Genomic DNA, 16090 nt, shown 5'->3' with positions numbered 1-16090 from the left:
CGCGGCGAGCGAGGCGTCAAATTTATCAATATTCCGCCACTGCTCGCGGCGGGCTAGAGGTGTCTATTTATTGTGGGATTATTAGTACATAGCTACAGCGGACACCATTTCGCCCGCGGCGAGTAACGGTGAGTTTAGCCGCGTCTAAAATGACGGATGAATTGACATGGAGCCCCTAACTGTTAGTGCAATTCTCTGTGGCAATACAGTCTCTTTTATATATTGCATTTTGTGCACATAAGTTTACCACAAAATGTTATTTAGTCTTAGTTATTGTGTTTTATGTTGTACACTGTATCTATTTTTACTTGTGTATGTGTTGTGATATTGAATTTAACATAGAGGCTCATTCACCAAGAAAAATTCCTTATGTGTGCATGTAGACACTTGCCAATAAAACTATTCTGATTCTGATTAAATGCCTAAGAGTCTTCTGTACAAAACTGTCATTGGAGGGTGGGGGTGATTCCTTTTCTATGACATTCCAAACCATTAAATATAACTCTGTTTCAAATAGTTATGCTGCATGAATTATGAACACAATATACAAGGAAAACCGTCTTTCTTCCACTCTGCTAAACATGTCAAAACACTTCTCAGACTTCAAGCAAGTTTTTTCATGGAGTATCCAGTCAGCTAAATGGGAGCAAAATATATGGGAAAGTATAACCTGGATGCTAATTGATTTCAAATTGATGACTATAACTGCCTACTGTTTTTTAATATTTGTTTTTTAACTGTATCAATAATAGTTATTAGTAATATACGTTATATTAAAGGGACGTGAAATTTTTTTTTCTTTCACAATTTAGAGTGCATGCAATTTTAAACAACTTTCTAATTTATTTCTATTATCTAATTTTTTCATTCTATTGGTATCCTTTATTGAAAATCATACCTAGGTTGTCTCAGGATCTGCTGATTTGAGGCTGCACATATATGCCTCATGTTATTGCCTCATTTATGTGCACTGCTGTTTTTTTCAACAAAGGATACCAAGAGACTGAAGCAAATTTGAATATAGAAGAGAATCAGAAAGTTGTTTAAATTTTACTATTTTCTATTTGAATCATAAAAAAGCATTGGGGTTTCATGCCCCTTTAAAATATATTATAAAGTTACAATATTTTTATATTTTCTATTAATATATTATTTGCAATAATCAGTCAACATGCAGCTAATCAAATTTTTATAGCATACAAAATGTATGTAAAAATTGTTATTTGAGCCATGCCTTTAACTTTTGATGAGACTAGGAAATGATCCTGTTTAATAATATGTGAACTTGGCATGTGCAAAAATGTTCACATTTAAAGAAAATCCACTGTAACAGCCAGTATGGTATTCAGAAAAGCCAAATGACTGGCCGGTGAATTAGAAAAATGTGAAAACTCATGGCAAAAGATTACTAATAGAGCAAATGAAATAAAGCTAATAAAACAATCACTTTCAGGAATGTCTGGGCTATTCAGTTATACTAATAATCCATTAACCTTACAGTTAGAAATTAAATATGGGTATACAAGATGTGCCTTCTGGTTTTGGTATACAAGATATGCCTCTTGGTTTTGGCATACAAGATGTGCCTTCTGGTTTTGGTATACAAGATATGCCTCCTGGTTTTGGCATACAAGATGTGCCTTCTGGTTTTGGTATACAAGATATGCCTCCTGGTTTTGGCATACAAGATGTGCCTTCTGGTTTTGGTATACAAGATGTGCCTTCTGGTTTTGGCATACAAGATGTGCCTTCTGGTTTTGGCATACAAGATGTGCCTTCTGGTTTTGGCATACAAGATGTGCCTTCTGGTTTTGGCATACAAGATGTGCCTTCTGGTTTTTATTGGAGATCATATTTTATGTTTCTATGTTTTACTAACCCTTGCTGCATCTACAGTATATTGATTAACATCATACATTTAGTGCTAGATTACAGGTGGAGTGGTAATTACCGCTCGCATTCTAACTCCGCTCAACTTCTGCTCTTTGTGCTCGTGTACTAACCCGACGAGCAGAAGTTACAATATCACAACCGTGTTAACATACTCTTCCATTGACTTAAATGGAGAGAGAAAAGTGGAAGAATGCCTAACACCCATACTCATGATCTAACGCAAATCGCCATAAGCCCCTAGTCTAATAACCCCTAACCCACCACACCAAAGTCCCCACTACACTATTAACCCCTAATCCACCACACCCCCCATTGCAAAGTAACCCACTAACCTATTAACCCCTAAACTGCCACAACCTCCATCACAAAGTAACCCACTACACTATTAACCCCTAAAAATCCACACACCCTATCGCAAAGTAACCCACTAATTAGGGGGTGTTAGGTTAGGGGGTTTATTTTAGTGGGTTATTCTGCAATGTGGGAGTGAGGTGGTTTAGTGGTTAATAGTGTAGTGGGTTAGTTTGAAATGGGTGTGGTGATTTAGGGGTTAATTTTGTAGTGGGTTATGTTGCGATGGGGGTGTGGCAGTTTATAGGGCATAATAGTGCAGTGGGTTACTTTGCGATGGGGGTGTGTGGCTGTTTAGTGGTTAATAGTGTAGTGGGTTACTTTGCGATGAGGGTGTGGCAGTGTGACGTGAATCACCATGATCTGGGGGCCTGCTATTCCTGCGTGATTATGTTAACGAGACTGCCGAAAATCAGATTGTCTTAGTAAACTTTCCCCCTAGTTTATTAAGTTGATATGTTAATCTGTTTTTACCTGTGAATATACAATTGTTTTAAGGTTTGATTTATTGTTCATATGTTTGTTTTTACTGTTTAACCAATTCCCTCTTTATCCTGAATCTCTGTGACTCTGGAATACAAGGGTGGATAAATATGTGTTCTGCTGTTCAATAAAGAGTTCATTTTGTGTTCAGAAACCTAAGTGTTGCCTCAGATCTGTTCACCTCCCTAGCTTTAAACTGCGGTCACTGTAGATTTCCAGGTATTGGACTATTTGGACGTCTGATATGCTGGGATCTGATACCTCTAAATGGGAAGTTCGGATATGGGACTTTGAGCGGCAAGTCAAAGTCACTCTTGCTGTGCTTTGAGGGCTAGTTCCAGAGGATATATGCCTGGAATGGAGAGCCCTCATTCAGCTAGAGATGTGAGAAGATGCACTGGAGTATTGGTATGGCTGCAGATGCAAAGTCCTGCCCTCCCCAGAACAGCATTTCAGGGACCAGGTAAATTTGCGGCTCTGCTTACTGAGAGGACAGGTGAGATAGCTGAACTGAAATGTCTGGTGCAAAGAGAGGTCGAGCTCGAAGATCAGTATTGTGCATTATATTGGTTTACAGATAGATGGCAGTCAAGGGCAGAAATGCACTATTCCCCAGGAGGTGATGACTTTGGCGACCCTGGCTTAATATGGAAAGGATTTGAGGAGAAAGTTGACTTTGACAGTACCAAGGGCTATAGATTCCCGGGACATTCAAACCAAGCGGCAGGAGATGTAAAAACCATTTGGAGCACTTGCCTTGGAAACTGACCTGACATGGCTTATCTATCAGGAATGGTACCTTGAGGTGGATTACCTAGAACTCCTGGAAAATGGTCCTTTATTTACTTCTGAGGGTGCGGATCTAGTGGAGTTAATATCCAAGGATCTTGGCCCAGAGGTGAGAAGGATATTAATAACAGACAGCCATCGGATCTCTTCTGATTATTGTGAGATATCATACTAAGTTGATTTTGTCTCTACATGACACCGGTATATTGATCTCTCTTTATTTGTTTGCTCTGTGTGTGTGTTCCCAGTTTTGGCCTCTGCATACTCTCTATACAAAATGGTAATAATAGAGTAGTATTATTCTCTTTCCATATATTTATCTTTATGGAGATGCACTATTTTATTTGTTTTTGTTAATGCCAACCCCTGATCACAGATAACCTTTTCCATAATTGTCCAAGAGTGGCCTATACTATTCTAAATGTTTGTTGGGGGGAGAAAAATATATTGAGGTTAGGTACACTTTTGTCTGCCAGATATGATGTGAATATTTGAAGTATTGGGGCCGAATTATCATGCTCCGAATGGAGCTTGATGCCCCGTGTTTCTGGCGAGCCTTCATGTCCACTCGCACCGTCTTAATTAGGCCCCATTGTCTGTACCTTATACTTTGCAAAGTATATTTTATTTTGTCCTTCTTATCCTAAATAAAAAAATTTAATTAAAAAAAAAAGAAAAACGTTTTAGCATTAAATGCGATTGCGTTTTAGTGATCGCATTTACTTTCGACTTGTAATATGAGCAGATATTACCGCACACCGCTTATAGAAAATATGGGGAAAGTAAATTACAGCAAATTGGACAAATGAGTTTGCGGTAATTTAAACAACGTGCCACTTGTAATATGGATTTTTGTGTAAAGTACCCTGCAATCTCGTGATTGATTTTATGCTCTTCACACTATTGATAGTGCTTCACTTGTAATCTGGCATTTAAGGCACAACACCCTCCAAATCAGCAAGCTTAGTTTTTGCTGGTATCTCTAGTAAAAATGAATAGTGCATGCACACGACATCATTGATGTTGCCAATCCAACATACTACTGGGATATGGTCAGCATTCTGATTGTGTTTAGCATGATTTAGCTTAGGAAATTTCTGCTTTGCTGAGCTGTTGACAATACAAACTTATCTCAAGTTAAGTTGGTATCTTAAAGAGCAAAGTCAAACTAGAAGTTGGTAGATGTGGTGGTCTAATTTTAGAATACCATATTTTTCGCTCCATAAGACGCACCTGACTATAAGACGCACCTAGTTTTTAGAGGAAAAAACAAGAAAAAAAATATTCTGAATCAAATGGTGTAGAAGAGCAGTCAACAGTGGAATAAAGAACCTGGGTACTGGCTGCCAGGTCAACCATCAGTTGATGCTATTATAATTATTATCAGGACAGGAAGGACACTACCAGTACTGTAACTAGTGAAGAAGCAATTTTTAATTGAATGAGTGACACTCATACTGTGTGTGCCTGGCCGCTTTGGCCCCCTCAGAGTCAGAAAGACCCCCCAGGCCCCATCCTAGTAGAAATTCAAATGCCCCTCCTCATAGAGCCCCCCCATTCCAAGAAATGCCGGCTCCTCAGAGACCCCCACCAGTGCTGCAACCATTCCTACCTACTCACATGCTCCTCACACGTCGACTGTCTTCTGCAGGCAGCAGGGGCGGGCTCACTCAGTCACCACCTCACCTGGCTCAGCTAGATGGATGGTGCTGCTGCTGCAGTGTGTGAGCCTGTGTCATTACTCACTTGGAGATGTCAGGCGGCCACGGCTCATCCCGCAAGATTTCTCCCTCTCAGTCTCAGAGTGAGTGACGTCAGGCAAGTGAGCTCCGCCTCGCGCTCCAGTCCTCCACTCTATGACTCTGAGACTGAGTCTGACAACACAAGCATGCACAGCGTGCACAGACCACCACAGTGCCAACAACTTTAAAGCAATAATAGCCGGGCGGGCAGCCGGGTCAGCTAGCCAGCCAGGTCCCTGTGCGGTGTCATTCACTTAATTTTATTTTATCAAAGGCTGTCACATTCGCTCCATAAGACGCACAGACATTTCCCCTTACTTTTGAAGGGGAAAAAAGTGCGTCTTATGGAGCGAAAAATACGGTAATTTCTTTATAAAGTAAAGAATTTTTTTTTTTTTAAATAAAAATCTATGTATCTCTCATATATCTATTAAGAAGTGATTGTGTTACAGTTCTTTAGATCATGCAATGCACTTGTTGTGGCACTTAAACATATAATAAAAGATAAACTTCCCTTGCCACACTTATTAACAGAATTTTCAGCAGTGGCTAATACCCTTGGTTTTACCTTGTGTAGTAGGATCATCTGAAGCCTCATTAGAAATGTTGGTTCCTCTTGTTAACCTGACAGTAGGGATGGGCGAATGTTTCGCAACATTGGAAAAACGGCACGAATTTTAACACATTCGTTCGTTCGAATTGAATTTCAAATGTTTACATAACATTCTAACATTCGATTTTCGAATGTTCGGTTTCGAATTTTACGATTACATTCGAAAATATTCTTTTAGAAAAATTCGAATTTAGATTGTAATAGTATTTCTAATGCTTTTTCTTTAAATATAATATTCGAATTATGCAATATTTGAATTAAAAATTTTTGAATTTAGATTGTAATAGTATTTAAATGTAATATTCGAATTATGCAATACGTGTATTCGAATTCGAAAAATTCGAATTTAGATTGTAATATTATTTCTAATGCTTTTTCTTTAAATATAATATTCGAATTATGCAATATTTGAATTAAAAAAATTTGAATTTAGATTGTAATAGTATTTAAATGTAATATTCGAATTATGCAATACGTGTATTCGAATTCGAAAAATTCGAATTTAGATTGTAATAGTTTTTCTAATGCTTTTTCTTTAAATGTAATATTCGAATTATGCAATATTCGAATTCGAAAAATTCGAATTTAGATTGTAATAGTATTTCTAATGCTTTTTCTTCAAATGTAATATTCGAATTATGCAATACGTGTATTTGAATTCGAAAAATTCGAATTTAGATTGTAATAGTATTTCTAATGCTTTTTCTTTAAATGTAATATTCGAATTATGCAATATTTGAATTCGAAAAATTTGAATTTATATTCGAATTCGAAAAATTTGAATTTATATGTTTGTAATAGTATTTCTAATGCTTTCTTTAAATGTAATATTCGAATTATGCAATATTCTATATGGAAACATTCGAAATGATATATTTGTATCTATTATGTATCAATTTACTAGATTCCCGCCCTACCACATGAACTATTGAACTTCTGAATATTATTTGTTAAATAGAATGTTAAATTCGAAATTTCGAATGTGGACATTCGATATAATTATAAACATTTGAATTCGAAAGGGACATTCGAAAACTGTAAATAACATTCGATTTTCGAATGTTTAAGAATATTCGTTCTTATCGACATTCGGATTTAGAATTCGAATTTCGGTAATAACATTCGTTCTACATTCGAAATCCGAAAATTTACACATTCGCCCATCCCTACCTGACAGGGTGATTGTGCTGTACTCTCCTTCCTCTTTCTTGGCCAGACTGTGGACTGTCTTTTGCTATTTCACTGTAAAATGTTCTATTCACTAAACCCTACCTAATTACCCCCCAAAAATAAAAAAGTGCTCCAGACAGTGCACTGCATTACATATTTGTTTTCAACACATAGCAGTAGTGGGATTGCCCATTAGTAACCTTGAAGAAAGTTACAGCAATTTTTTATAAAATAGTTATTCATTCAGTCTCATGCATAAGAATAAGCCTTCTTTCACAAGCGTTTCATCACTCATGGGAAGCTGCATGTCCACCCACCAAAAAAAGTTTCTATTTATTACATTGCCAAAATAGGGCAACATAAAACTGTATAGTTAAAATTGTTTGGGTGAAAGGCTGAGCTTTGAGTAGTATAAGCAGTTTGTTTTTAGTGACCCAGATAAGAGTGTAAGCACATGTACTAACAGTGTTGACACTTCATTAACATATATGCTAGTGCCACTAGCAGTGAAACAGTCACCAGCAGTGCTCTGTTGTTCACAATTCCCCCAGAGAGAAGAAAGCATGGCAGTAGGCACTAGAGATGAGAAGAGTAGGATTAGAGAAAGAGGAACCATGAATGTTGTCATCAACATCAAATATAGCAGCAGTGGTACTTCTACATAATTACTCAAAGACCTAGCATTTAGCTTACAAGAAACCAATCTACTGCTGCTATACCATCTCCTAGCAAGTCTCAAACCATGTGAATTCACAGCAGGTTAAACATTCTGAGATAGTTTCCTCTACTACATGCAGTGGTGAGTAAAGTACCTCTGTTTCCTCAAGTTGAAAGGTGAGTAACATCTAATGCCCTAAGCTAGTTTTACTCAACGCTAGTCCTCAGGACCCTTAACAGGCCATATATTCATTATATCTTAACTAGAGCACAGGTGGAATAATCAGATGATCAGTAACCATGGTTACTAACCTGCTCTCACCCTTTAGATGATTATTTCGCCTGTGCTCTTGTTAAGATATAATGAAAATCTGGTCTGTTAAGGGTCTTGATGACTGGATTTGAGAAACACTGTCCTAAGTGAACTGCAACCAAACATTACTGTGATATATGTAGAATATTATTTAGAAAATAGGGGATGTGGTTGAATATCAAGGTTCAAGCTGTGTGAGAAATAAATCTGCTGTGTTAACCACAGAAACATTTTAGGAAAAAAGTGGGAGCACTGTCAGGGACAACTGCAGCACCCCACAACCCTTCACTCCCAACACCATCACCAGCTGTAATAATAGCCAGAGGGCAGAGAGTATGTTACAGTTTCAAATACCAGCTACTCTGCTTTCCATTCAAAGGGTATGCCCAGGTAGCAATTTAATAAAGTGATTTGTCTAATTTGGCATTTCTTTCCATTCAAAGAGTATGTACAAGGAGTAGTCAAATAAGTTGACAGCTATTTTCTGCTTGTTGTGCCCCCCTTCTCTATAAAAGGCAAGTCTTTAAGGAAGCTCTTAAACACTCTTGCTTCTAAGTACTTTGTGTCCTCTTTCACTAACTTCTTTAGGAGTTTATTGTGCCAATCTCGTCATGCCAGCATGTGCACCTCACCTCTGACTTATGGAGTACCCTAGAGTGTACAGCACACCTTTATGTCTCCGTATAAGGTAATAAATAGATTACCTGATTTTCCATGTGGAACCAGTTGTGCAGTGAATGAAAAGTAGGAAACAATCAGCAAAGCAGAAGGGTAATCCGTGAACTTGCCAAAGGTCACAACCAGAAGAACAGTTCAAAACCAAGTGTCAGAGCAAAAGGATAAAGCCGGTACAAAAGTGATTGTACAGTTCCAAAGTAAATCAATCCACAGGTAGCGTTTCTCAGTAAAAGGGTCAGACGAGTAGCGTAGTAATGAAACTTTGTCAGAATCAACAATAGGGAAACAGGCTAGGAACAAGAATGAATCAGTCTCCCTATGAATAACCAAGCACTGAATGGAACTACGGAAGATCTTTTAACACAAAAGGCATAGAGGTATTATAGCGCCAAAGAGTAAACACACAAGATGATCTAACCTAATCTCAAATGGATACTAGCAGAATAGAAAAGGAGGAAGCGCTTACAAGTCCTATAAAAGATAAAAGCCTTAAAAATGTCAGATAAGAATTAAATGTTAAAAATATATATTTATTGTAACAAATATATTAAAAAGTATACAAATTCAATATAAGTGCATATATGTACAATCAAAAATGGTAAATGCACTTAGTACTATTATAGTGCCTAGAAGAATAGTCCAGAACAAATAAGGTAACAGAAAAAGGGTTATTGCCACAGAGAATGTTCCATTTAGTAGATTGTGATATATTTAATGGACCAACAAAATCAAGGTTTTGTATTGCATATGCATTAGAGATTTCACAGGTCTCTTCTGCTTTAGATACATTAAAAATAAATAAATAAGTAAAACTATTTCTGAATAATTAAATTATCACAAAGTCAGTCTACTTATAGTTTTCCAAGAATGTTACCTTCAGATGTAGTAGGGAAGGATGATAACTTTACACCTCCTCATAGTGTGTCATAAAGCCAGAGTCTTGATTTAAGACTAAGAGGCCCATTTATCAAGCTCTGAATGGAGCTTGAGGGCCTGCAGGCTCACCAGAAACAGCAGTTATGAAGCAGCGGTCTAAAGACCACTGCTCCATAACCCTGCCCATCTGCTCTGAGGACAGATATCACCACAATTCAACCCGATCGAGTATGATCGGGTTGATTGACACCCCCCTGCTAGTGCCGCGAATCTGCAAGAGCTGCTGGTGCAATGCTGAATACGGAGAGCGTATTGCTCTCCGCATTCAGCAAGGTCTGTCAGACCTTATCTGCACTGGCGGATCAGGTCCGACAGACCTTTAATAAATAGGCCTCTAAGTGTGGAGTTGCTTGGTAAATGTTAGTTCCCATATCCTTTGATCAAGGGGAATTTAAAAATGTTATTTTAAGATGAATACTAAATAAATAATTTACAGAGTATCCAGGTTGTAAAAAGTGTTTACATACTGGAGATCCTGTATTGGGTGATATATGCATTTTTTGTGATGGTTCATAATTGATTGCTTTGTTTCACCTATGCATGAGTCCTGGCTTTTGATGTTATGTCTGGAGGGTGGTTGATTGCTGATGGCAGCACTGACAAAACTGAAGAAATCTGGAATGGACAGCAAAAAAAAAGACAGGTATTAAAATTGGGTTTATGGAGACCAGAGAGTCAGCAAATCTGGTTAAAGCTCTGAGAGACGGTGAAGGAAATGGTGTGTGAGGTTTGCCATATATTCTCAATCTAGTGTTAAGGTATATTCTTACAGCAGAAGGCAATTATAAACTGGCCCAATCATCTAGTGGTAACATAATATTACATGGAAACTTCCATTGTAGTATCAAAGCAAGTAAGTTGCTGATGGAGGAAGATTTGTACCCTTGCACTCGCTCAAGATGAGAGAGAGCAGATTCAGGAGCAACAAACAACTAGATATGTGCATGGCGAAATAATTCGGTTTGGATCGATTCGGAATTTTTTGAATTTCGGTTCGGATCAATTCAAATTCGGAAAATTTTGAATCGTTTCGTTTTGGATTCATTCGGATTCGAAAAAATTTGTCTGGATTCGGTTCGATTCAGGTTGGTTCGGTTCAGAAATTCGGAATTTCGGTAAGTGTTAGGTGGGATTAGACTAGCATTATGTACTGTATATTAGGTGTAACCCATAGCAGAGTGATATAACCTAATATACTGTACAATACTAGTGTAATCCATGGCCATCCGAATTTACTGAATAAATCCAAACTAATTTGGATTTATTCAGTAAATTCGGAAGTATTTTAATTCGGAAATTCGGTTCGATCCGAATCTCTGAATTTGCCGAATTTTACGAATTTCCGTATCGATCCGAAACGAATTGCACATATCTACAAACAACAAGCAAGGAGAACAAAAATGGATAACAGTAAGGAAGCTAGTGAGCAGAACAAGCAATTCAGGGATATTACGGAAAATTTAAAGACAACCCACTGCAAAACAAGACAGGTTATAATGATAAAATGACAGCTGCCCTCACAGGCATGAAGTTTTTCCCTATGACAGGTCATATGCAAAGGAGGTTATGCAGATGAGAATGCTAAATGAAAAGCTGAAAATTCCTGCTTTACATAGTAAACAGCCTAATGCAAACAGAAATAAGCATAGCTGTGTTAGTTTGTTACCAATACATTCTCTACATAATATTGCTGCTGCTGCTGCTAATCCTGCGCAGTTTACATAGGGAAAAAAGTCATGCTGATGGAAAAGCAACCTTTCTGATGAAAAATTCAGTGGTAATGTAATGGATAATTTTGCCATTTTCATTCATGCCTGATGCCGGGGTATATGCCAGGAAAATGCTGAGACATCACACACTATGCCACATAATCACACAGTGCATCTGTATTTTTATTCATGCACCTACTAGGTGCAAAATATAAACTTATGCTTTGCAGTTTATGCACAATCTGCAAGAACAGGGCCTAGTACAGATCATTCTAATGGCAGCTTGTGCTACTAGATCTTGCTGCTAGTGAGTTAATGTTTTCATTTTATTCCTCTTCTATGATACTGCTGCTCATTTTCTGTCAGCAACCCCACTAATCTGGATATCCTCCTCTACTTGCCTAGCTGCTTTATGGTGTCAGGTAAGAGTTTCTCTAGAATAGGGAGTTTCCAGAATATGAGAACAGGCCAGAAATAAAAAAAATAAAAAAACAGTTGGCAGCGCAGTACAAACTCAGAAGACAACAACTGGGTCAGAACAGTTCCAGGATCGGCACAAAAGGGTCAGGAAAAAAAAGGTCCAATAATGGGAAATCCAAATTCAGTATCCAGAAGACAGTAAACAGAATAAGCAAACCCAGAGTACAAGGCTCTTTAATAGGGAAAAGAGAAGAAAGAGAAGTTTAAATTATTTAAACTTGAGACCAGATATCCAGGTGGCTTCAACTCGGTATATGATATTATGAATCATTGGGAAAAATAAAGTGTATAATAAAATGTAACAGAACATTAATATAGTCCCCTTTATTGACTATATTAACAAGATATATTTTATAATTCCTGAAATTATGAACCTTTAATGTAAAAACAGGACATCATTTGCCAAGTTAGCCCTAAGTTGAGTCACTTCATGTAATTAGCTTTAATTTTACTTTTATTCCCTTAGCTGCTTCTTTAGGGAACACCTATAAAGATGGAGACCCTATATGAGCCACCAACTATACTGTTTACAATATAACCATTGAATTGTCTGTGTCTCAATATCGACATGTGACAAAGTCTGGATTCAGTTGTGACAATCAACATCATCATTGGATATATTATATTTAGTCTCATATGCTGACAAGTTTCTTTATAGACATATATCCCAGTGAAATTTTATATATATTTTGTGTTGTTCCCATCCATAGATCTTGTCCGATAACAGCAAGCCTTATGTAGGTACTTAATAATAGAAACTCTGATTTCAGGAGGTGTCGGCATACTCTAAACTATACTAATAATATAAACAATAAAACATAATTTACAACTCACCTCTGCTCCACTTACATTAGCTCATATAAAGCAAAGATGTAAACACATTGTTGCAATTTATCAAATAATGTAGGTTGTTAATAGAATAACTTTTAACTTACAGATACAGCAAGCTTATTTCTTTACAGGCAAACATTAAACTTGTAGTTTATTCACAACTTTTAAAGTGTTAGATTGTGTCCTCAAACAATAAGCTTCATAAATATTAAGCTCTAGGAAGAAAGCTAAAACAGACAGCAGAGAGGCGGAGCATATGCTTGGAGCGGCAGGACGTGTTTTGGAGAAGCTCCTGCTTGCATTTTACAAACTTTGCTTTCTATCTGTAACTAAGAAGAGCTATTTTGCTAAAGATTGTTTTTCTGGGAAGCTAAGATTGTCTACTTAACATATTTGAAATACAGGAGCAGACAACGGACACCCTGACCTATGTTATCCAAGTGAGCCGCGCACACTGTCTGTGAATAGCGTGGCTAGGGCTGCCGCACATCTTTCCCCTTTAGGCCCCTGGGCCAAAACGTACACAGATACGATTGCTCTATCAATCCCTGGTTTCATGCCTAAGGACCACTAAGGCTACTTTATGCGGTTTGATATTTTGACCAATATGGAAGACACCATACAGGAGCTGCAAACTATTTTTTCGGATTTCAGAGAGGATTTGATCAGACTAATAAACCAGTCGAGACAGGAGGTTAAACCCGACGAAGCCCTATATTTGGAGGACTGGAACAGGCCAGTAGCTACACCTCTACCATCGGAGCAGCTGATATGTGTTAGTCTGACCACGTGGCACGTGGCTACTACAAAGGAATGGGTTTTAGCTCAGTCGGCTTATCTACCAGACCGGTCTGTGTCTACACGGGCCGATCCTCATGCCCATTTAGCATTTTTACCTAATGTGGAGTGGTCAGAGATGAGGAGCCCTTCTCCCTGGACCATGGACTTTTACTCGCTGGTTTGGCCGTTTTTCTCTGTGGAGCGGGATGGATGCGATCTCGCACAGCTGAGTCTGAAGTCGCTACCCTCAGTACTACAAATCTGCACCGGAGGAGCCGGAGTCATGGGTATGCAATCCCTACCTAACTGCTTTAACACCTCATTAGGATATATTATCTGGCAATTTGATACAGAATCCCTCCAATGTGCTTCTTCACCTGGGCCCCGTTGCACCATGAGACATAGTGATGCTCATACCTTCCGGAGAACTGGGGTGGGTTGAATTTTTTGAAGCTCACTTTTTGTTCTGGCGCACTGTGTGGCAATGTCAGAATGTGTGATGAACCTATAGATGTAAGATATTGGAATGGAGTTTCTTTTGAGGACTGTGTAATATATGTGAAGGACTCTATATAGCAATTATTGTCACCTATTCTCCCTATGTCTTTATCTATACGTATGTGGAAACGAAAATCATTGATAATTATCCCCTCTTCATACTACAATTGCTCCTCTCCATAGTATTGACTGGTACATTGCCATTTGTGTTTCTATACTGATGGGCTTTGGCAACAGAAGGTTTCTCTTTATATGTTAAGAAATGTAAGCCTTAGTGGAAGAAGACCTATCGATGTATATAAGCTACACTAGCTATGGGTAATGGTTTAACAATAACTTCTAGCCTGAAATTAGATAGTTCTCTCATAGCCATACTCAAAACAGGAATTGTCTAGTTTTAGGGGACCTGCATTACATATAGTCCTCTTATTTAGACCCATATGCTTAGAAAAGGCAGCTTCTGGTTAACCTAATTTAACTAAGATCTTTATTGGCAGCCTAATTATACTTCAGAGGTGGTCCCAATCACTAGGAGAAAGTAGATAGTTTAGAGATCATTACCAACCAGGTTAGAACATTTAGCACAGGCATATACCGTTATCTAATACTTGCTAGGGGAGTAAGATTTTTGCTTGTTATTTGCTGTACCCTTACCTATGCATACAGAACAGAAGCCCAAGTTCCATTCAGGTGAGGTTGAACTCATGCATATTTAAACAAAGTTTTAGATGACTCAAAGCATGAGGGAATCTATTCATCACAAAAGTGTAAGCTATTATTGCTTCTATTGTATTGAAAATGCACTGGTAAATGACATCATTGTTAATGAGGGTTCTAAAATACCCTATATTGGATGTGTTCTTTAATAGTTTAGAGCCATAAGGTCCTCCTAATAGATCAATATGTAAATGCTATAAAAAAAATCCTTGACTATATCACCTGGTGACCTCCTCCTTTTATTTTGTCCCTTTGTAATCTGGCTCTTGTGGGGGATAATTATTCTTGTGCCTATATAGAAGGCGATTCCCTCATATATACCGTATAAGTTATTAGTATATGTTACCTTCAAGATTGCTGTGTTTCTTTAGCATATTAAAGGTCCCAAAAGTGGCCTTATATCTATACAACCCTCCCACTACTCTTTATCATGCATTTGTTAGTGGTCCAAAAGTGACCTTGTTTATGTTATGGAGGTAGAAAATTGAGGATTTAAATTTGTTATTTTCTATTTTTATCATACAGGCAATATCTGTACAGAGGGATGTATTTTTGTATTTCACTTTCTTTTGCATTTTTTATCTAGGTTCTTATGCCCTTAATGTGAAATGTGTAATTATGGCTATTGTAACCTGAGTTTGTGCCTGTAAACCTTTTCTTTTTCCTCAATAAAAAATTTAAACAAAAAAAAAAAAACAGACAGCAGAATCTTTGAATACAGGAGCTGTCGTTTAATTTTAAATTTCGAAATTTAAAATAACATAAAAAACTTAACTTTGCTTTATCCACTTATATAAGTCTTTGCAAATGGAGTGTTAAAATACAATACTATATTTTATAAGCATAGACTGTTGCTATTAACACAGTATTGTTTTACTCAGAAGCAAAGCGTTATGTAAATATGGGCTTAAGTCTGTCATGATTTTGCAGAGTAGTTAATGGTAGTCAGGTGTATTATGTGCGAGCAAAGCTTTAAATATGAACAGGATATCCTTCTCAGACATATGTGAATACGGGGCAACCCGAAACGCGTCCTTTCTAAGAGGATGTGTGTCTCACTGTTCAGTTTTTAAAATCACTTTTTGATGTGTCTGTACTTTTTACCCTCGTTGGTTTAAATATTTTTTAGCACGTCTGTCAATAAAGGATTCTTACATTTCAAGCCGTTCTAGCCTTTGCCTTTTGTTCCTTGGTTGAGTTCGGACGGCTAATGGGCTTGGAAGTATCTACAAAGACTGCATCCGGTCGATAGTGTAAGAGCTCTGGCGAGCTCATTGGATAAGCGGCACTGAAACACAGGAGGGATACAACTCGCTAACAGCTGATCAGGAGCAAAACACCGGACGTGTGAACAAAAAAAGGTTTCCTGGCTGACCGGCTCATCTCTAAGTTTGCAGCGGATGTGAGTGATCCCCCTTTATTTACATAATATTACTCATAACATGTCTTT

Source organism: Bombina bombina, chromosome 11, assembly GCF_027579735.1.
Source record: "Bombina bombina isolate aBomBom1 chromosome 11, aBomBom1.pri, whole genome shotgun sequence".
NCBI classification, from domain to species: domain Eukaryota; kingdom Metazoa; phylum Chordata; class Amphibia; order Anura; family Bombinatoridae; genus Bombina; species Bombina bombina.
The sequence above is the reverse complement of the archived record's forward strand: the minus strand, read 5'-3'. Positions refer to the sequence as shown.